Source organism: Lathamus discolor, chromosome 1, assembly GCF_037157495.1.
Source record: "Lathamus discolor isolate bLatDis1 chromosome 1, bLatDis1.hap1, whole genome shotgun sequence".
Lineage (NCBI taxonomy): Eukaryota > Metazoa > Chordata > Aves > Psittaciformes > Psittacidae > Lathamus > Lathamus discolor.
Genome location: NC_088884.1, coordinates 116,728,255 through 116,750,705, shown reverse-complemented (window position 1 = coordinate 116,750,705; position 22,451 = coordinate 116,728,255). Strand labels below are relative to the sequence as shown.

Genomic DNA, 22,451 nt, shown 5'->3' with positions numbered 1-22,451 from the left:
GTTCTAAAAGTAAAAAAAAAAAGGAATGAAGCAAGCTGACACTCAGCTTCCCAGCAGTCTGCAGAGTGGGTCTTTCAGTGGAAAGACCCTCAGGTGTTTCATGGGCAGCCAGTGTTGCCAAATGGCACCATGGGACAGAAACTTTTCATTGTAGTCAGATGTTTTTTTCTGGTGGGTGGGTGGTCATAAGCAGAATACTTTCACGTCTGGCGAGTCTTGGAGAAACACGCTGGTACACCTGGGGTGCCTGGAGAATGTGTCTCATGCTAGAACAGACCTTCCTTGAGAGGTGATGCTTCAAGCGTGGTCTTAGAGAGCACCTTTCAGGGGTGGACCTAGTGACACATTAGCAGCTGACAGCCCATGTTCTTGATGATGTAATCACCTATGAAAATGCATTAAGAATGCTTCCCTTTCTGTTATGGGGAGCTGTTGAATGTAAGGGATGGTGATATGATAATTCTGAGAAATGCAGACATCAAAAGTTCTCTGGAAAGTGTAGTGCTTAAAAAAAAAAAAAAAAAAACACCAAAACCGAACAATATTATTTGTAGTCAAGAAGAATAAATAAAAAAAGGTAAAGTATCAGGAGGAAAAACTTTCATAAGGAAACAAATTGCAGTTCAGTCTTATCAAGAGCATTTCTCTTCATCTCAAAATGATACAGAAGTCTAAATTAACATACAGAAGCAGAAACAGTCCATGCTTAGGCTGTAGGTGCTATTACCAAAGCACAATGTGTATGGAAATTTTTATTTTACCATTTGCACAGAATTACCACTCAAATCAACTCATAGCTTTTGGAAAAATGCAGTAGCTTCTCATGTTGTTTAGGTACTTATTGAAGATAAAATGATGTAATATATTTTACAACTCTGAAGGAAGCAATGAATTGATGGTACCTTAATGTTGATAATTTTGCTTTTTCAGTGTCATTGCCATCTTATGCGGCATATGTAGTTGTAATGTTACATAACGTCACTTAGTATTTTGAGTATTGGTATGGAATTTCTGCTTTAGCTTTCTGTACCTACTTTTTTTTTCCTTTTTTTTTTTTTTAGCCACAGCATGATTGAGCAGTGAGACTTTTGAATTACTTAGCAAAAAGCCTGTTTTCTGACCTCATGCTTCCATTGGTGTTCTGTATGATCTCACCCAGGGCGTTTTTCCTTTCTGTACCTTGGTTTCCTTATCTCTGAGTATCAAGTTTTCTTCTTTATAAGGATAATGTACCAGCTTTTTTTTGTTAATATTTTCATAAAATATTTCAATTTGCAATACTGCATTATTGATTTATACCTGTTTAGTAGACGTAACAAGTGTGATGGTTTTATATCAACATTACAGGGTAAAAATTAATGTTCATAATAGAAAAGCCATTAGTTAAATCAGATTGTTATTAACAGTTTAAACGGGTAATTTTAAAACCCTTATCTGTCTCTACCTTGCTTGAGAAGTCATACAGTGAGATTCTTAGTGGATCATGAATTGGCATCGTTTAAATACCGTTGCAGTTAATTTTATATGCTGCTACTATTAAACCATGAAATATATGTGCTCAGAAATTGGTCTGCAGTCCCGTGAGTGGTACTCAGCTGTATCTGACACTACCACCACTCTCTGTTAAGATTTGTCTTTAACATACCCATACTGTAAGAAGAGGGGATTATTGAATTTTCGTAAGTAATGTTGTTATATAAATGAATTAATATAACTGTTTCTGTGTCAGGATGTTTGAACAAACTGGAACTTTTCTCAGAACAAAACCGAGAGAGCTTTTGAGTTCTGAAAAGGACAGTATTTTTAAAATGCAGGAATGGAAGGATCAAGATTATCCTTTTCGTTCCTTCTGTTTGAGCTGGAATGTTTATCAGATATTTGCATTCTTTAAGAAGGTTTTGGTGGATGTTTGTTTTGTTGTTTGGTTTGGGGGGTGGTTCATGGCACTGCATTTTCAAATCTTTGCAATATGTTTTTTATTTTCTGCCTCATAGGTAAAATACTTATTTTTCTAATAAACCTGGAGGATTTTCATCTGAAAATACATTCTATGGTGCTGAGATTAGATCAAGTTATTACTGGTTTCTGAGACAGAATTCACATATTCTTACAGAAAAATTAGAGTAGATTTCTAAAGGTGGAATTTAAGATTACTGTGTAGTTTTGGATGTTCAATTTTTTGACTCTTCATTACGGAGTAAGCTGTTTCATAGTAAACCAAGAAATCTGCAAATTTATCTCCAGTAAGAGCAGTACATGTGCAGAAATAACTTTTGCATTATTCCTCAAAAAGCTCCATTGACATCTGTGACAACAGATTAAGCATGAATCACAGTTAAAAGCACATGTGGAGAATTTTAGATAAGGTTGTTTGGAACAGTTGCATTTTTGTGTGTGGTGTTATTTTAGTGAAGGTGTATGGGAGCATGGCATAGAACCATAGTGCAGCTTGTTCTGCTATAGCATGTTGTGATAGGATTAACTTCTACTGCGGTCTATGCTATTTTGATTAATGCATCACAAAGTATGGGCCAGCTGGATAGCAACCTACCCTGTGTGCCTTATGATGTTTCCAAATTCATCATTCTTTGTATGTAACGTGTCGCATTTTCCCTGTGGGCTGCCATAACCTGCTATACCTTAGAAAGGTTAAGCTACTAAAATATTTAATGAAAAACTGAAATACAACTCAGACAAAATTTGCTTCTAACCAGTGAGTTCAACTGTCTTTTGTTGTGGATGATTGGTCAATTGGCTTGCGCTTCTGCCTTCCACTCTTTTGTTGGATTTCATGTAAAGGCGTGCAGTTTATTTCTGTAACATATTAGCAAAATAAAACAACATGTTAATTAAGTACTCTCTGATGGCAGATAGATGTGTTTTTAGGTTACTTTGTAAAGGTTTCAGGACACTGACTATTACTTTGAAAGCCATCCTATGGTGGTATTTGGGTTTCTTTTTCCTTTTGAAGCATAGAAGGATTTATTCTCCAAACATTCACAGGTCAGGGTGCTCCTGTCTTTACTAGTCCATGATACAATTACTGCGGTAAAATTCAAGTACTGTAAAACCTAGAGCCTGCACTTACACCTTATTGCCTGCTTCCTTTCGAGAAAACATTATATAGGGAATGGTCCAGGACTTGATCCCAAGGAAAGTACGGTTTATTATGAGATAGGAAAATATTTCTATCTGTGTATTTTAAGAATAATTTATTGTATTATATATCTTAATGGAACAGCCAGTATAGTGAGAAATTTTGCTTAAAGTACTGTCCCCCAAGAAGTGTCTTGTTTCATTAGAACAAGTGGTGACTCTAAAACTGACGTCTGCAACAGCATTGCTGGGAATAAAGAAAATGCTGTGGAAGGCAGAAACCTCATATTTCTCTTTCTTTACTTGCCTTCATAGCCTGCTGTTGCCTTTATTTTTTCAGTGTGATAAATGCAGGCTCGCTTTCAGGATATAGCTCAAGCAAGACATTTTGCTGAGGCAGCAGATTGTTTAAATTGTGAGAGATGTGCTGAATGATAGATAACAGGAATTATCATACTAAGTGTCCCCTATGGACAGTGCTAGAAATGGTGATACCCAAAACCAGCTTGGGATGGTTTACGTGTTTTGTATCTCTTTTGCAATGCTCAGTAGTAGAGAATTGATATGTACCATACCGGTTAGTCGTTTGGATGACTGATCAAGTCTCAGGTTTCAGTTTTAAATTAATTGTGAAAAAAAATTGTCTTATGAAAAAAAAAAGTTTAGTTGCTTTTTTTTTTTTTAACCATTGCCATCTTGTGTCTAATTCTGTTATAAAAAGGAGATGAGAAAATGTGCCAGCATGAGTGCATGCTTCAACAGTAAGTGTTACATAACTCATTTTTGTGTCATCTTTACAGAAGTATTAATTCCTATGAAGTGTTTTTGGTTACTTTTCTCAGCTTAGTGTTACCAAGACTAGCTGAAAATACAGACAGAAATGTGTTTTTGTGGTTAAGTATTTGGAAAAGACAAGGTAAGATAGTAGCAGTTAACTATATATTGACAGTATAAAAATTACCTTGCAGAAAAAAAAGTTTATTTCATAGCTATCTTTACATTTGTAGATCTAAAAATACATACTAAATTTATGGCAGGATACTGCATCATTAATGTTTAATAGAGAAATAAACGTAGTTATCATCAGCATAGCAATGCTATAATCTTTGGGTCTGAGTAATGTGTCTCATGGGTGGGCATGAATGGCAAGTAAGATGGGACAAAATATGCAGCTTTTGCTAAGGCACTATGGGGGATTGGTGAAGATCTGTCTGCTATATCTGAAACCCAGGATAGTAGTGTCCTAGAAAAGTCAGTGTTACACCATAAAAGAGGCAGCAATATTAACAGAAAATAAAAAGAAATGTCAGGGGGGTTATTTTACTTCTGCATTAGAAAAAAAAAAAAGCTACAATGAAACTCCTCTATAATTACCTTATTTTCTGTGCTATGGTAATTTGTTTAGTTAGATCCAGTAACGTGTATTCTGTAAGGAGCAAAACAAAACATTTAACTGATTCACCATGTAAAAAGACAAAAATCTTGATTTATGCTTGTTTGCTTTAGGTGTGTATATTGTATGGAGATACACAGAGAGCCTGTCTGCATATTGGAACAGTTCGTGTCCCATACTGCTGGAATTCTACTCAATAAGCATAAGCAGCAGCAGAGTTTTTCTTGAAACTTCATTAGCTGATGATACTAATACAAATTCCTGGTTGTAATAGGAATTTGAGTGCTAAACTGCTGGTCTACACTGTATTTGTTTGATTTTGGTTTTGGCGTTCTTCTTTTTTTTCAGCTGTACTGTGAGAGTCTTGATACCTCAGAGACTGATAACCACAAATCAGTCTGTCCATATCAGTTAGAGGTTAGCTAGAGCAGCCAGTGTTTTTCCAAACTTTTTCCCTTTCTGCAGCTTGTGAAATGCTACAGAATTTTGTAGGGAGACTTTTCAATATATTCCATGCTACAAACCAAGGAGCAGTCTCTGCTGTAGAGCACCACTCTACTTGACTGGTTTTGGAATTGTTTTTGTGGATTTTGCAGATTTTAATATTTAGAGAGGGGGTTGGTTAGCTATTGGTTCCGTTTTCAGTCTTAAATCTTCCCGTGCATTGTTAATGTTACTTTGCATTTATATAGAAACATAAATCTAATGCCTTTTGCACATGTAAAGTTTAGCTTATCTTCCTTAGAGGTGCTAAGTAACATTTTTTCATTCTCATTTCGGTAATTCTTATCAGCATAGGCCCACTTTTCATCTCCCTAGAACTTAAGTATCTTCCCACATATTGCATCATTTCCAGATTTAATTAATGGCTTCTTCATTTAATGACTACTTGTAGAAGTCTGAAATTTTAACACTCATCCAGCCACTAGTGGAGTAGGCTTTTCATCTACACTAGTTGGAACTCTGTTAATCCAATTTTACTTGTGTTTTGTTACTGGTTGCAATTTGTCTAGTGATACTTTCAAGCCAAGTTAGTTTACTTTTGTTGTTAAGCTTCCTGACATGATTTACCAGTCACATTAAATTTCTTATTAGAAGTAATAAAATGTGTCAGATGAAGAATTTTAGTAATTCCAGAGATTTTTACATCTTTCTATATGACTTGTGAAAAGTAAACATTTTACAAGCATTAGGTAAAAAAGAAAGCAATTAGAAAAATCTGGTTTTGAAGCCAGAAGCCTTAACAAAAAAGTCTAAGGTCTGGTGACCCTGAAAACTGCCTTAGGAGTATTCAAAGTGTATATCCCAATTTATATCATTTAAATATACCATGAATAAAAGCAGTGTTGTCTTCTGTATTAATGACAAAAGTAGTACTGGAGAAAGAAGAGCACGTAAGTTCATTGACTGTGTCTATGAAGCCTTTTATTTTTATAAATTACATTTAAGTACTTTTGGGGCTCTTTGTAGTTGTCATTAACTTGAAAGGTTTAATGTCCTAAACTGCTTTAATTGTATTTTGTTGAATAAAGAGATAAAATTTAATTAATGAACTTAATAGGCAAGTGGACTCTTACTTGGCCATCTGTAAAATTTTTCTGTCTGCTTTTGCTGTCTTAACACCAATAACCCAAGTATATTTACCTAAGAAAACACAGGAAGAGGAAGAACCTCATTCAAATGCTTGTTTTCTCTATAGGTATTGTGGCTTGGTGCAGCATAACAATTCCCAGAATTTGTATGGGTTTTTTTTTCTTCTCTGAATAAAAGGGGTCTGATTTAAAAAAAGAAAAAGGTGCAGTTGATCCTGCATCTGTGTATAAATCATCTATTTAGTTGTTATTGAAGTATTTTCGCTCCTCTGCTTTTTTAAAAAGCTGAAGCTTTGTAAATTTGAAGCAGTTAGCAGTATCTCTCGATCTTGAAGAGATACGTTAAATGTTTGCCTTAAAAAAAAAAAAATTGGTTATCCAGTTAGGCTTTTAAGAAAGCTTACATGAGTCAATGTTGTATACATATCATTGGTCATTAAGATAATCCCTTAATAAGCCCAGAGGGGTAGGAGAGGTCTCTGAGATAAAGTCTGTAATTCAGTAATATATTTAATATATTTGTAAGATGTGTTCATTTAGTAGAAACATAAGCTGGACAGAACTGCATATACTCTTTGGAGTTTTGATGAATTGGATTGGACACACTACACTGTCCATCCTAAGGTGAGAAGGGAAATTTGTAGCAGAGCTAGAAATGTAGCCATAATACTTAAAAATGTTTAAAATCTGCTCTTAAGAGAGAACCGTCATCTATTCCATTTACATTATTGGACAGCTAACCAAGATGCATCATCCAAAGAAGAGAAAATATCCGGTTTTTAGTTTTCCTTCAGGCACTACTGCTTTTTACTTTCCACTTGCATACTGTGAACTTCTGTCCCTGAAACATAGCTGGATATGAAATACCTGTTTCTGACCATACCATGCTTAGAAATTTGTGCTAATACTAGATCATTTGGGGTTTGCCAGTGAAGAAATTTCATTAATTACATATACTGCCCTTGTTTTCTTCAATACATTGAAACTGTAGTAGCTGTTTAAACATGCCTATAGGGATGCTGGGGAAGGTCTCTTCGTCAGGGACTGTAGTGACAGGACAAAGGGTAATGGGTTAAAACTTAAACAGGGAAAGTTTAGATTGGATATAAGGAGGAAATTCTTTCCTGTTAGGGTGGTGAGACACTGGAATGGGTTGCCCAGGGAGGTTGTGAGTGCTCCATCCCTGGCGGTGTTCAAGGCCAGGTTGGATGAAGCCTTGGGTGGAATGGTTTAGTGTGAGGTGTCCCTGCCTATGGCAGGGGGGTTGGAACTAGATGATCCTGAGGTCCTTTCCAACCCTAACTATTCTATGATTCTATGATTCTATGTATTGTGAAAATCATTGTGCCCTCCTGCCCTGACAATCCATAAGTGTAAAACAGTGCTGAAATGATGAGTGGGATTGCAGTGCTGCAAATCCTATATGTGACTTTAAAAAAATCAAATAATTTAAAAAAGCAAAACAACCAGCAACAAATATAGTAACTGATAAAAATTTTTCATTTTCCCTCAATTGTACCTGACTTTGTAAGAATATAAAACTTTGTAAGTACTTTCTGGATTAATATCTATCATAAAGGTCTAAAGGCTATTAAACAGATTTAAACTCTACTATTTCAAGTGAGAAACCATGTTTTTTGCACACCACTAGTTGGCAGGTATGTGTAATAAAAAAAGTTTATTGAGCAATAATGATGAAAGTAGAAGATATTTATTTTAGTTTCCTGGGTAAAGTGTTGAAGCATGCATTTGGCTTTGAGCTGGAGCTCAGCTTATATTGAACCCTGATCCCTGAATCAGGGTCCTTTCCCAGTGCTCTTGATGTTTCTACAATTTCCTTGTCATGTCTTTTCCTACATTTGTCAGCACAGTATATGCCACAAAACCAAATGTAGATGTAGGGCTTGTTGCAATTCTTGATATCACCTTCAAGTGGACTAGTAGGTGTTCTGTGATACAGAGTTAGTGCAGTCTTTTAGTACAATGCATCTTGCATCCAAACAGAGATTTCTTTAATACTAAAAAACTATAATTGCATTTCCACATGTGTTCAATTAATGTACTGTGAAATATGCTGGCAGTGGTGTGTCAAGCCTTAGAACTCATGAAAGTAGCATTCCTTCAGCATGTTTCTGGAAAAAGGTCTTTATTTCATTGTGTATTGTCCCATTTCATTAATAGATTTCAAATTAAAAAGCAGAGTAAAATACAAGGTAACTACTAGAGAAGGGTTTGAAATGAACTGAAAGCTTTATTGGTTTTTTTTTTTGGAGGGGGAAGAGTGGTGCTTCTTTAATACTTGCATTTGATTTATAAATTCTTTAGCAACTACAGAATAGCTTACAAAAAAATTTATCACACAAGCTCAGCTTATAAATATATTTATTAAATACTTTTCACTACAGAAACCACATCCTGCAGTGTAATAGTGTAAAATCTTTTTTGTTTGTTTGTATTCTTCATGCATGTAAATAGTTCTCTGATTATTTATATGTGCACAGAAAATGAAGTCGGAAAGTTTCATTTCCTGTGAATGTAATGTGCATTGTCTCCCAAAAGATCTGAAGATTATGTTATTAGCTCTGGAAAGATAGAGTTTGGTCTAGGAGAAATGCTTTTAAGGTATAATATCAAATCATTTAAGCATCTGAAAGTCTTTAATACACATTATTAATATGTTAGAAACAATTATTAGCTTAAGCAATAGGAAGAGATAAAGTTCAAATAGAACAGTAGCTAAGGGGAAGGCTTACTTTACAGTTACTTTGGAACAGAAAAAAATGAAATGCATTCTTTTTAAGGCAGGTAGACTTAATTACTTGAATTGTATACCATGAAATGTAAGGAATAATCAGATGATTAGTTTGTTTTGCAGGAAGGCTGAGCATTTTTTTACATAAGTTATTTTATATTGGAAATTCTGAATGAATGTGGTTTAAGTAACTATTTATTCTTTCAGTTCAGTTTCTCCAGGTTATTTTTTTGTTTACTTGCTTTTTTCAAATCATATAGTGCTAGCAGAGGAAGACTTTATTCAGTGTTCCTTTTGGCCGTACTATACATACTGCAATATTGTTATTATTTAATGTGATCGTTGGGTGGCAGGATATTTATAAAATTTACGCTTGAGCTGTAAACATGGAGAAATAATGTACAAGCAGTGGTGATGGGGAAGGGTTGAATTTTCCGAATTGTGAGCATGGGAGTGATAATTAAAACTCTCAACAGGAAAAGGACAGAAGAGCAAGAGGTCAGATACAAATCTGTGTTGCTCTGTTAGAGGCAGCAAAGTGGTGCCAGCCTCTGCCAGGTAATGCTCCATTACTGGCTACAAGAGGACAAGGACAGAAGAATGTAAAGAACCATAAAACTGTCCTTCACCTGAAGGAATGTGAAGGAATTTCCTTCTGGTTTTTATTATGTGAGAATTTCCAAAATGCTATATTATTTTTTTTTTATCCTGTATTTTTTACTTGTATTTGGTCTGTTTGTCCCATAGTGGCAGCTTATTTCTATTGAGGGGTGCGTGTGGGTGTATATGTGCGAGCGTGCCTGTGTGTGCATTCATCCCGCTGGGAGAACAGGTTGGTATATCTGCAAGAAAAATTGTCCGTAAGCACATAAATATTCCAGTATCACAAGTACTGTGTGGTTGTAAAGGACTGCATCACCCGAAGTTGAAAATTATAGTTTAGGAGGTAAATGGCACAATTATTTCAAACATGTTTCAAAATAAATTAACACCTATTAGTTGTGAGCTAGCAAACATTATTTTTATTCTTCAATATGTATCACAACATGGAATTCAAAATAAACCTCAGTCTTAAAGAGGGAGCTCTTCACAGGCTGGTACTCGTCAACCTTGTTCTGCTCGACGATGCCAGTGTAAACTTGCTGATATAGAATCATAGAATCATAGAATAGTTAGGGTTGGAAAGGACCTCAAGATCATCTAGTTCCAACCCCCCTGCCATAGACAGGGACACCTCACACTAAACCATCCCACCCAAGGCTTCATCCAACCTGGCCTTGAACACTGCCAGGGGTGGAGCATTCACAACCTCCCTGGGCAACCCATTCCAGTGTCTCACCACCCTAACAGGAAAGAATTTCCTCCTTATATCCAATCTAAACCTCCCCTGTTTAAGTTTTAACCCGTTACCCCTTGTCCTGTCACTACAGTCCCTGACGAAGAGTCCCTTCCCAGCATCCCTATAGGCCCCCTTCAGATACTTTGCAAACCACGTCATTCTTTTGCCTCTTATCCTCATCTGAGCCTCAAGTCCTTACAGGATAGGTGTGATCTAATTATCTGAATGCTTTGTTTTTGTTAAATAATGCTGTATTAACATGATAGGTTTCATGGCACATCATTGGGTTGAATTGGTGCTTGACACACCTAAGGAGGGTGCAAAAAACAAAGGTGTCTGTGTGTAGCCAGGTACTGCAGTTCAGAAAACCATGAAAGTATTGGTTTCAGTGACTTGATGAAACCTTTCCTAATCCTATTCTCAAGTAAGGCAAGTTTGAGGATGTGTTTAACTAGGGAAATTATTTCATACATTTATTTGAATTTTTACATTTTCCAGAAGAAAGATTTCTTTTTCCAGTGTTTTTAAGCTATTTTGGCAATTGTAGTATTTTATTGGCCTGGGGAAGGAAATCGCTAGAAAGAGGTGTTTCCAAATAATATGAAGCAAAACATAGGGGGGATTTCCAAAACTATGGATTAGATGAAAGGAAATCTGGAGGTGTGGAACACACAAACATTATTACAGATGGGTAAATAGTGGTAAATAACTCATCCTGGATCAATGATAGATGAAGAGGGTTCTTTGTTTCTAAGAAGTTCTTATCTGTAGCCTACACATCATATGATGTTCTGTAGTTCTCATCGTATAATCAAAATAGTCTTTCATAAGGATGTAATGAAAGCTCAATGGAAGTTATGTACATTTCATTTGATCTGATAGAGAAATCAGGATTCTTTAGAAAAGGAACATTTATGATAAATTACTAATGAGGTTGGCAGTGAGTCAGATAACTACTTAGAGAACATGATCCATACTGAGAGCTTTAAAAAAGAAGTGTGAAAAAGATAGTTATCTGAGAAACAAAGGCTGTGTTACTATAATTTGAGTAACTTCAACACTTGCTTTGATTTTTTGATCACATACACTGAAACGTCTCATGAATGATTGTCTATAGCATGACTAAATCTTTTCTAACTGATGCTCTTTTTTTCTTCTCATTAAGTATACAAGTTATTTGTGCCAAGCTAAGTAATAATTGTGGCACATGACAAATAATTTGAAATAAAAACTAAGATTTTTTTTTTTTCCTTTTTTCAGAGGCTAACTGTGCAGAAGTGGGTAATCCCATCTGTGTTACTTAATCTTCACAAGTGGGAATAAATTTCTTATCAAATCATGTCTCTGTTCATGAGCCATGTCCATCTTTAGTGTAGAACGCTGCTGATTTGGGTTTTTTTTTTACCCTATCTCTTTCTTGGTTTAAATTAAAATGCTACCATAATAGAACGAAACCCCATCTCTTACCACTGCCTGTAGGAAATTTTGACAGTTAAAATATCGTTGGTGTGAAGCAATTCAAAAAAGAATGCTAGATTGACATTTAAAAATTAGTCAAAGCAGCCTGCTAATGAAAGACTGGTGTGTATGTTAGATAATTTGTTAGACTTCCATCTCGATGTGCATATGCAGTTGTCCATTTTAAGAAATATCCTCTCAACTAAATAAAGTCTCACTTGTTGGTGGGGTTATATTGTATGTCACGTAGATGGTTTTAATCTTGTCTTCAGTTCCTGAAAAAAAAAATTGTAATGAATGGACCTCGTAGTAATTCTTTAAATATTTTATGTATCAGTGGATATCTGCTTTACAAAATGATTGCTGGAGCTGTGTACCTGAGGCACCGTTTGTGGGATCTCATGATGTTCAAGCTTTTTTTCTTTATAGCTGCAACACTTTCTCTTATAAAGTTGCTGATGGTATTGAATTTTACAGTGACTTTATGTAAGGGTAATTGACCCCAGTAAAGTCAGGAGGCTAAAGCAAAGCTGTGTTACAAACACACAGTGAATCAGGAATCCACAAGCATTTCTGAAGCTCTTAATCTTCTGAGTTGAACATGTATTGTTTAAGTCTTTATGTAGTAAAATAAAGTAGGGTAATTCACTTACGGATTGACAGAGGATTTTTTTTTTAAATCAGTTCTGGCAAAATCCTAAGATAATATGGAAGGTTACATTGTTGGACTTTCTGACAGGCAGATGAACACTGCTGCTGTGCCTGACTTTCTCAAGAGACGGTGATGCTCTATGTCCTTCATCAAGGAACTCAGCAATCAGTTAGGAGAAGCAGTATTTCCCCAGTTTTGTTTAATGAACTTAGGATTGAGAAAATCATACGTACCAAAGGCGGGGAGGGAAGAGTTTGAGATCCAGCAATGGATTAAACATTTATTCTGTTAGATACTCTTAATTGCAGCTGTCATCAGAGCAAGAAAGAGCATTGAAGGGAACATCAAAGGTGAAGTGTCAAGAGCAGTGTCACATTGGAGTGAAGATGACTTGAGGTGCTGATGTCTTTCAATTTAATAATCAGTTTTGATGATGGTTCTGATTTTTGAGGTCTGTTTCTTTACTGTGACTTCTTCTTTGCATTATGCGAAAACATTTTAAGATGTTGCCTTTTGCATGTAGGGGAAATATCTGTGAAAGAATGTCTAAAAGGATGAGGAGTAGGAATTCAAGGCTGAGAAGGGTCCATTAATGGGAATCAGTTTCATTGCAGACTTTAAAGACAGATTGTGTTGTTCTAGTACGGAACAAAGGGATATAAAATGGTTGCTTTTAACAATTAAAGCTGCTGAATTGTTTAGAAAGATCATGGGAGAATAACTTTCAGACATGTTTGCAGTTACTTCTAAAAGCCTAGAGAGGGAATTTGTCTTTAAGCACTCTGCAGTACAGGTATTTACATGTGTTGTGAATGCCTGTTGGTTTGCCTGAGCAGAAAGGGGACATAGTCAAAGAGCAGTGGGAAAATACAGGAGAGCTCTCTAATACTTCTGTTTCAGTCTATATTTTTACCAAGCCAAAGGGATGTGTTCTACAATGGCTTTGAAGATACATGTGTCTGGAATTCTCATTGTAAATTATCAAACCGCTGCTGATATCAGTGTTAAACTGTCCCAAAGTTTGACTGCAAGAAAGTAGGAGAACAAATGGGTATAACAATTATAGATCTTTCTGTCAGCATTTATTTTTGCTAGCTATTACATGGATACTTTTAGAAATGCTGCCATCTCTTTATTTTCTTCATGGGAATTTATAAAGGTTGTTATAAAAGAAAAAAAGGTTGTTTTTTCCTTCATATATCCAAAATTGGTTTTACTTTGTGCAAAACTTGGAAAGAAAGGGGACACTGAAAGTGCTGTAATGTTACAAATTCCTAGGGCACGTAGCATGAGAGGAGTGGCACCAGCTGGGAGTGGCTAAAAAACCTTCCCAGGGAGCGCGGCGACCAGGAGCGCGGCGAACAGAGCCGGCAAACAGAGAGCGTCGAGGCAGAGGGTCGAGGCAGTTTGCGCGGCAGTTCACGCGGGCAGGCGAGCGGGCAGGCGAGCGGGCAGGGAAGCGTTCCATCCGCCTCATCGAGAGGACTCGCCTGGAGTACAGGAGGGGGAAGGAGTGCTGAGGGACGTAGACGGATTGATTGACCAGATAGATCATGGTTACAACACGATCGAAAGCTGTAGTGAGTACTAATGTGGGTATCCAGACTGAGCCTTCCTGCAGACATGCAGCTGTGCAGGTCTCTGGCTGCAGCGAATGCCTGAGCCTGGCACTTGTATTGGAGGGAGCCAGTGACACTGCTTGTGTTCGCTGTGAGCAAATAAATGACCTGCTCAGGCAGGTGGCTGAACTGAGGGAGGAGGTAGAAAGGTTGAGAGCCATTAGAGAGTGTGAAAGTGAAATAGATTGGTGGAACCACACCCTAAGGCAAGGGCAGAGGGAAGTGGTTCAACAAGATATGGATCCCCTTCCCTCCTACCATCAGACAGAAGGAGAGAGCTTAATGGACAAGGATGGATGGAGGGAGGTTCCTCCTCGGAGAGGTAAGCGAAAACCCTCACAATCCCTTCCTCCCTCCCAGTTGCCCTTGAATAACAGGTATGAGGTCTTGGAAATTCAGGGCCAGGTGAATGGAGATGGTGAGGCAAATCTATCTAGTGAGTCACCCAGGGCTAGTCACTCACCCACATACCTCAGAACTTCCCCAACCAAGAAGAAAAGAAGAGTAATTGTGGTGGGTGACTCCCTTCTGAGGGGAACAGAAGGGCCCATTTGTCGACCGGATCCACCCCACAGGGAGGTCTGCTGCCTGCCTGGGGCTCGGATTAGAGATGTTAAAAAGAAGCTCTCTGAACTGGTGCAGCCGTCTGACTACTACCCACTGCTGGTTTTTCAGGTTGGCAGTGACGAAATTATTACGAGGAACGTAAGGGCAATGAAGAGAGACTACAGGGCCCTGGGACGGCTGGTTAAAGGGTCTGGAGCGCAAGTGGTGTTTGCCTCCATACCTGTTGCAAGCGAGGGTGAAGGGATATATAAGAAGACTCTGCAGGTTAATGTATGGCTACGTGACTGGTGCCAAAGGCAGGGGTTTGGGTTTTTCAGTCACGGGCTGCTGTATGGGACACCTGGTTTGCTGGTGACAGGCGGGATACACCAGTCCCAGAGAAAAAAAAGGGTTTTGGGGCAGGAGTTAGCAGGGCTTATTGACAGGGCTTTAAACTAGTTAGGAAGGGGGGAGGGGATTTAACTGGGCCTGTTGGGGACAAGCCCAAGAGGAACATGCTAGGGATTGAAGGGTGGCGGGCTAAGGAGGACTATCAATCTCTTGTTTCACTTGTGGGAAAGGATAGCTCTTTAGACCCTGTCCCGCAGGGGAAAAAGAGTACTAGGACTGGCTCCCTGAAATGCCTGTACACCAATGCACGCAGCATGGGGAATAAACAGGAGGAGTTAGAAGTCTGTGTGCGGGCTAAAGGTTATGATCTAGTGGCGATTACAGAGACATGGTGGGACAGTTCACATGACTGGAATGTGGTCATGGATGGCTATGTCCTTTTTAGGAAAGATAGGTCAGCGAAGCGAGGTGGTGGAGTTGCTCTTTACGTGAGAGAGCAACTAGAATGTATTGAGTTCTGTCCGGGGTCGGATGAGGAGCAAGTGGAATGTCTGTGGGTACGAATCAAGGGGCTGACTGGCACGGGTGATACAGTTGTGGGGGTCTATTACAGACCTCCTGATCAGCACGAAGGAGTTGATGAGGCTTTCTACAGGCAACTGGAAGTAGCCTCGCGACTACATGCCTTAGTCGTCGTGGGGGACTTTAATTACCCCGATATTTGCTGGAAGACTCACACAGCCAGTCATTCATAGTCTAGGAGGTTCCTCGAGTGCATTGATGATAATTTCTTAATGCAAATGGTGGACGTACCAACTAGGGGAGCAGCGCTGCTAGATTTAGTACTCGCCAACAAGGAGGGTTTGGTCGAAGTGGTGACGGTCAATGGCAGCCTTGGCTGCAGTGACCATGAGATGGTGGAGTTTAGGATCCTGTGTGGGAGGAATAGAATACCTAGCAAAGCCACAGTTCTGGATTTCCGAAGGGCCAACTTTGGCCTCTTCAGTCAACTGCTAAGGGAAGTCTCATGGGAAAGTGTACTAGGCGGTAAAGGGGCTCAAGATAGTTGGTTAGCATTCAAGGACCACTTCTTCCAAGCTCAGGATCGGAGCGTCCCAATGAGTAGGAAGTCAAGTAAGGGATCTAGGAGACCGGCGTGGTTAAACAAGGAGCTGCTGGGCAAACTCAAGTGGAAAAGGAGAATCTATGGATTATGGAAGGAGGGGCTGGCCGCTTGGGAGGAATATAGGACAGTTGTTAGAGGATGTAGGGAGGCAATTAGGACAGCTAAGGCCTCCTTGGAACTTAATCTTGCTAGTCGGGTTAAAGACAATAGAAAGGGCTTCTTCAAATACATAGCAAATAAAACTAAAACAAGAGGCAATATAGGCCCACTGCTGAACGAAGTGGGTACCCTGGAGACAGAGGATATAAAGAAGGCAGAGGTGCTGAATGCCTTCTTTGCCTCTGTCTTTACTCCTGCAGACTCTCCCCGAGGGCCCTGGATTTCTATAGCCCCAGAAGGAGTCAGGACAAAGGAGGAGTTTGCTTTGGTAGATGAGGATTGGGTTAGGGATCAGCTATGCAAACTGGACATCTGTAAATCGATGGGTCCGGATGGAATGCACCCACGGGTGCTGAGGGAGCTGGCGGAGGTCATTGCTAGGCCACTTTCCATCATCTTTGGTAAGTCGTGGGAAATGGGCGAGGTGCCTGAGGATTGGCGGATGGCAAAGGTCACACCAATCTATAAGAAGGGCAAGAAGGAGGACCCGGGTAATTATAGACCGGTCAGCCTTACCTCCATCCCTGGAAAGATGATGGAACAACTTATTCTTGACTCCATCACTAGGCATATCAAGGATGAGGGGGTCATTAAGAACAGCCAACATGGTTTTATGAGGGGGAAGTCATGTATGACCAACCTTATAGCCTTCTATGAGGAAGTGACTAGGTGGAGGGATGATGGTAGAGCGGTAGATGTAGTTTTTCTTGATTTCAGTAAGGCATTTGATACTGTCTCCCACAGCATCCTCATAGATAAGCTAAGGAAGTGTGGGCTTGACGATCAAGTAGTGAGGTGGATCGAGAACTGGTTGAAAGAAAGAAGGCAGAGAGTTGTGGTCAATGGCGCAGAATCTAGCTGGAGGTCTGTGACTAGTGGAGTTCCTCAGGGGTCGGTGCTGGGACCGGTGCTGTTTAATATTTTCATCAATGACCTGGATGAGGGAACTGAGTGCACCCTCAGCAAGTTTGCTGATGACACAAAACTGGGAGGAGTGGCTGACACACCAGAGGACTGTGCTGCCATTCAGCGAGACCTGGACAGGCTGGAGAGTTGGGCGGGGAGAAACTGGATGAAATTTAACAAGGGCAAGTGTAGAGTCTTGCATCTGGGGAAGAACAACCCCATGTACCAGTACAGGTTGGGGGGTGACCTGCTGGAAAGTAGTGAAGGGGAAAGGGACCTGGGGGTCCTGGTGGATAGGAGGATGACCATGAGCCAGCAATGTGCTCTTGTGGCCAAGAAGGCAAATGGCATCTTAGGGTGCATTAGAAAGGGAGTGGTTAGTAGGTCAAGAGAGGTTCTCCTCCCCCTCTACTCAGCCTTGGTGAGGCCGCATCTGGAATATTGCGTCCAGTTCTGGGCCCCTCTGTTCAAGAAGGACAGGGAATTGCTTGAAGGAGTCCAGCGCAGAGCCACAAAGATGATTAAGGGAGTGGAACATCTCCCTTATGAGGAGAGGCTGAGGGAGCTGGGTCTCTTTAGCTTGCAAAAGAGGAGACTGAGGGGTGACCTCATCAATGTTTACAAATATGTGAAGGGTAGGTGTCAGGATGATGGAGCTAGGCTTTTTTCAGTGATATCCAGTGATAGGACAAGGGGCAATGGGTGTAAACTGGAGCATAGGAAGTTCCACGTTAACATCAGGAAGAACTTCTTTACTGTAAGAGTGACAGAGCACTGGAACAGGCTGCCCAGGGGGGTTGTGGAGTCTCCTACACTGGAGATATTCAAGGCCCGCCTGGACAAGTTCCTGTGTGATGTACTGTAGGTTACCCTGCTCTTGCAGGGGGGTTGGACTAGATGATCTTTTTAGGTCCCTTCCAACCCTTGGGATTCTGTGATTCTGTGATTCTGTGATTTAAAGTGTAGATGGCCTTCTCAAAAATAAAACACTGCGTTTATCATTGATATTTTTTTGCTTTTTACAGCTGGAGTCAGAATACACAGTACTTGTTATTTCTTTCTTAAACAAATTTAATTATTTAATGCTACTTTCCAATGAATAAAAGACTTTTTTTTTTTAATAAATAATAAACCAGTATGAGGATGTTATCTGGTATTTTTCTCAGACCTAGAGCACTTAATGGATGGCAGATTTCTGTTACTAGCCAACAATGGAGCTGATTTAGCAAAAATGTTAGAAAAGCATAAGTTGCAGCTCTTGGTTCCAGTGAACAACTCTTGCAAAGAATGGGGGGAATAGAAAGAGAGAGAGAGTAGAATTCTGAAGTTAAGACTACAAGAACTTTTAAACCCCCCCAAAAATAACATAAAGCTTACTGTGAGACACTTGAGTGTCACTTATTTGTGGTTGCCTACATCCTGGAGAATTTCTTTTGTGTTCTGTAACCAGAAAAGTCCTGTATGTTTTTAAGACGTTTCTTTTTTTCTTTCCTCAGGTAAGAAGCAGTTTTTTGTGAGTTTTGTAAACACAGAAATTGAGAGGTGTCAGAGATGCTTTTCAGAGTTCCAAGTATCTGACTCAATAGAATATTTTTTTCAATTATGTTTATTATTGGATGAAAAGCCAGAATGACTTAATACTGGTCTAGTATTTATGTAAAATTATGAGCAGTAGACTATAGAAAAGCTCTTGCAGGAGGAGGACAGGACTAGAACTGAAGAGTTCTCATGTCATTATGCAAGAAGTCCCTAGGTAGCAAAGATGCCATGGGCTGCATTGCATTGTTTTGACATGACAGCTACCAGGTGTTCCATTTCCATTTGTTTTCATAGAAGAAAAATAAAATCTGTGGGTCTGTCACAAATGAAGCAGAACTGATGCTGCCAGCATAAATTTTCTGTTGAGAAAAGTAAATCCCAGCTGCTGTGTAGCTAAGGGTTAGATAATTTGTTTTAGTACAGAGGAAATATAGGATAAAACAACAACAGAGAAATTCATCTAAGATCCCAAAAGTGAAGAGATTGAGTTAATTTAAAAATAAGAAGCTTAGAATATACTTTAGATTAAATACAGTATGTTGATGAAATAGATGCCTGATGCAATATTTTAAGTATGTAAGATGCAGAATTTTTTTTCTGAATCAGTGTTCCTAGAAATTTTGCTGCAAAGGTATAGGCAGATTTTTTTACTGTCTTTTAATAAGCTTTATACATAGAGAAGCCATACATTGGCACTGAATTTTTTAAATGTTTAACAGAAACTTAATAATGTAAGTCTTGTATGCAAACACATATATTGTATATTGTAGCTATATTGTATTTTATTTTTCATGGATGTATGAGAGGAAAAATTGGTTTATGTTATTTGAAATCAAGCTTGCTGTATTAGTGTCTAGTTTTAAAATTGCTTGCTGTATGCAAACTGCATAGTATACTTCTGGTATCTATTTAATAGCATGCGTTATTTCTTTTTCTGAAAACCATGCACACCTACACAGATATTTCTCATAAACTAACAAACACAGTTTTGTAAGGTTGTGATTATAAAACTTCCTCAAGGCTTTCTGCCTTTTGACTTTCAGCTGCATAAATTGTTGGTTGTTTGCTATCCTGGACTTTGATTTTAACATGCAAACTAGGCTGTTTGCTTCTACAGGAGGAATTCTAAAATGCTAATGCAGGATGCTGCAGCATCCCCACACACTCCTCCTGTGGGCCAGTGCATACAGTGAATTTTTTCTGTTCTTTCAGCTTCTAAAATGATTGGCCTGATCACTTCAGGTTCTCGAATTAATGGATTTTAAAAGAGAGCATCATCCTCCTTAATTTTATGCGAGTTCTTTGCTGTTGTGCCTTCATTAATTTGGTGAAGACCTACCATCCCATAGCTGTTTACATCATGAGGATATCAGGCTATAGTGGGGGTTTTAAGGTTGTGGGTTTTTTTGGTTTTGGTCTGTTTGGTGGTTTTTTTTTTTTCTCATAATACTGTATTATAATACTTTGTGATGCAGAAATCTTGGAATTTTCAGGTACTTGCTGGGTTATGAGACTGGGATATGTGAGAGACGAAATATGCTGATAACAAATTGCATGTGTAAATGACACTTGTGTGTATTTGTGATCTCTGGAAGAACATGGTACACATCTGCTGGGTTCTGCTCATGTTGTCCCTTCAAATAACTCCGGTTTTTGCTTCCTTCTGTATGGTGAAGAATCTACCCAAACCAAACTCTCCCAGGACTTGCAAATAAAGAGTGCCATCAAGCTGACAAAATTTTGCCCTGGCGCATTAGATTCTTCAGCAGAGAAATATCTTTCTTTGCGAGCATCTTCATTTTAAGATTGCAGAAATGTCTGCATAAATATGATTATTTGCATCTGTTTGTATGAAGACTTTATGTGTGGAGCTATAGCAGTGATGTATGTAACCCTCATCTTGTTTAAAAGCCCTATAGTTTTTCTGTTCGAGCTTGCCATCTCTAAACCAAGATAAAATCGCAACTCTATGTCCAAATCTATAGTTCTGTTCACGCAAAAGCAATAAGTAACGCATGGACATGAGCAGTTTGCTGTCAACAGATGAGTTGCTTAGAGTCCTAATTTTTGATTATTACTTTTTGTTCCTGATACGAGCCTGAAGAGTTACTTTCCTAGCCACTTATATAGGACCTTTTGTTTTTTTTTTTCCCCTGTTATTTTAACACTGATGATACAAATGGCAAGAAGTAAATAAAGCTGTTGTAGAGAGTTGTGCTGGGGGTCAGTGTTGGAGGCCTGGCAGGATAGTGATGGAAGTGCATAATTACCAGAAGACTCATCCCTGCTTTGACAAGCTCACTGGCTTTTCCAGGGCTGAGGAGCAGGAACTGTCTCATTCATGGCCACTGTCACCACCTGCAGCCACGTCTCCTTCTCTGAAACTTCTGAAGAGAAGCAGGCGATGCAATATAGAAATACAATCCCTGTATTCTGATTTTTGTGAACTCATACACTTTACACCATGAGCAATTGGCAGAGTGGCTCCTCTTGATTGCTGATAATTGTCTGACTCTAACAAGAGTTTTAATAAAGGATGGCAATTGGAATTATGATCCCTTAATACCATTCTTATTTAAATTTATTGCAATAATTACCCTGTGATTAATAAAATACGCTAGTGCATTCATTGAAATCACCACTGCTGTTGCAGAGTATGGTAGTTAAACACAGTAAATGCTTCTAATTAGTTAGTAATTGAATAACGTGCATTAATTTTTATTATATCACCCATAGGATGTTTAATAATATACTGGTCTATTAGCTGCTATGAAATATATGAGGAGGATTATGTTATGTAGTTATCATAATTTGGCATTTTATGGGAAAGACTTGACCAACTGTTTCACACAGACAATATTCTTCTCTACCATACTTGGCCTATATTAAAAGTATTTCAGGAGAGATGCTCCTAAAATTAAGTTAGGAAGCTAATTATTTTGTAGATAATAATCACTTCAGCTGAATGTAAATAGTTTGTTATTAAATTTCATCTCATTTTTAAAACCTATGTTTAAAGTTGACCAAAGCTATAAAAAATACTGGATATATAAAAAATACTGTTCATATAAGCATAGGTCTATGGGGATGTTTGTGTGTAAGCATGTTGCACAGATTAAACTGAGATGCACACTGGCAAGTATTTCTGACCACTCTCCAGAGTTTCTTGTGGATATTAAAGCAAAAATATCATGGAATTGTTTAGTTTGAAAAAGACCTTAAAGATCATCTGATTCCAACCCCCCTTCTATGGGCAGGGACATCTTCCACGAGACCAGGTTGCTTAAAGACCCATCCAACTTGGCCTTGGATATAGTCAACTATCTTAAAATGTTTAAATCTCTATTTAAATATTTATTTTTAATTTAATATGTCAAAAAATATTCATGTTTTAAAAACAAACAAATAATTTATAGAGCAGTCCTCCCCCTCTTCTTCTCCCCCCTCCCTTCCCCTCATGGCCAGGTACATTCTTTAACCACTGACATCCTCCAGGTTTTTTACAAATGTAACTAAATGCTAAACTGCCACTTTACTGTGTAGATATATAAACAGAATTGGAGACTTTTATAGGTTTGCTGGTTATTTCCCAGATAGTGTAAAATCCTTTACTTCTACCTGATTTTACAAAAGATTTACAATAAACTTGTCCTGAGTTGAAAATCCCCAAATCAGCAGTTTGAAGCTATTCTCTGACTTTTTACATTGTAAGAAATTGTGAGCCTTGCACTACATCCCAGCTCCAAACGTCAAAGTGGAATATTTTCACTATGTAAACTTACCTAAACATAAATTAAAATTCTAATTTTTAATACCTACAAAACCTTTTCTGTCCTTTTAAAAAACATGGTTCCGTAAATTATCTGACTCTATGTGGAACAGAAAATAGCTGGGAGCGTAAGGAGATACAGGTAGTGGAATTA

At 38.5% G+C, this 22,451-nt stretch overlaps 1 protein-coding gene across 6 annotated transcripts in view; it reads left to right on the top strand.

The window, feature by feature from the left end:
* CCSER1 (coiled-coil serine rich protein 1) overlaps positions 1-22,451 on the top strand; it is a 735,753-nt gene that overhangs the window by 484,912 nt on the left and 228,390 nt on the right. The window lies entirely within an intron of this gene.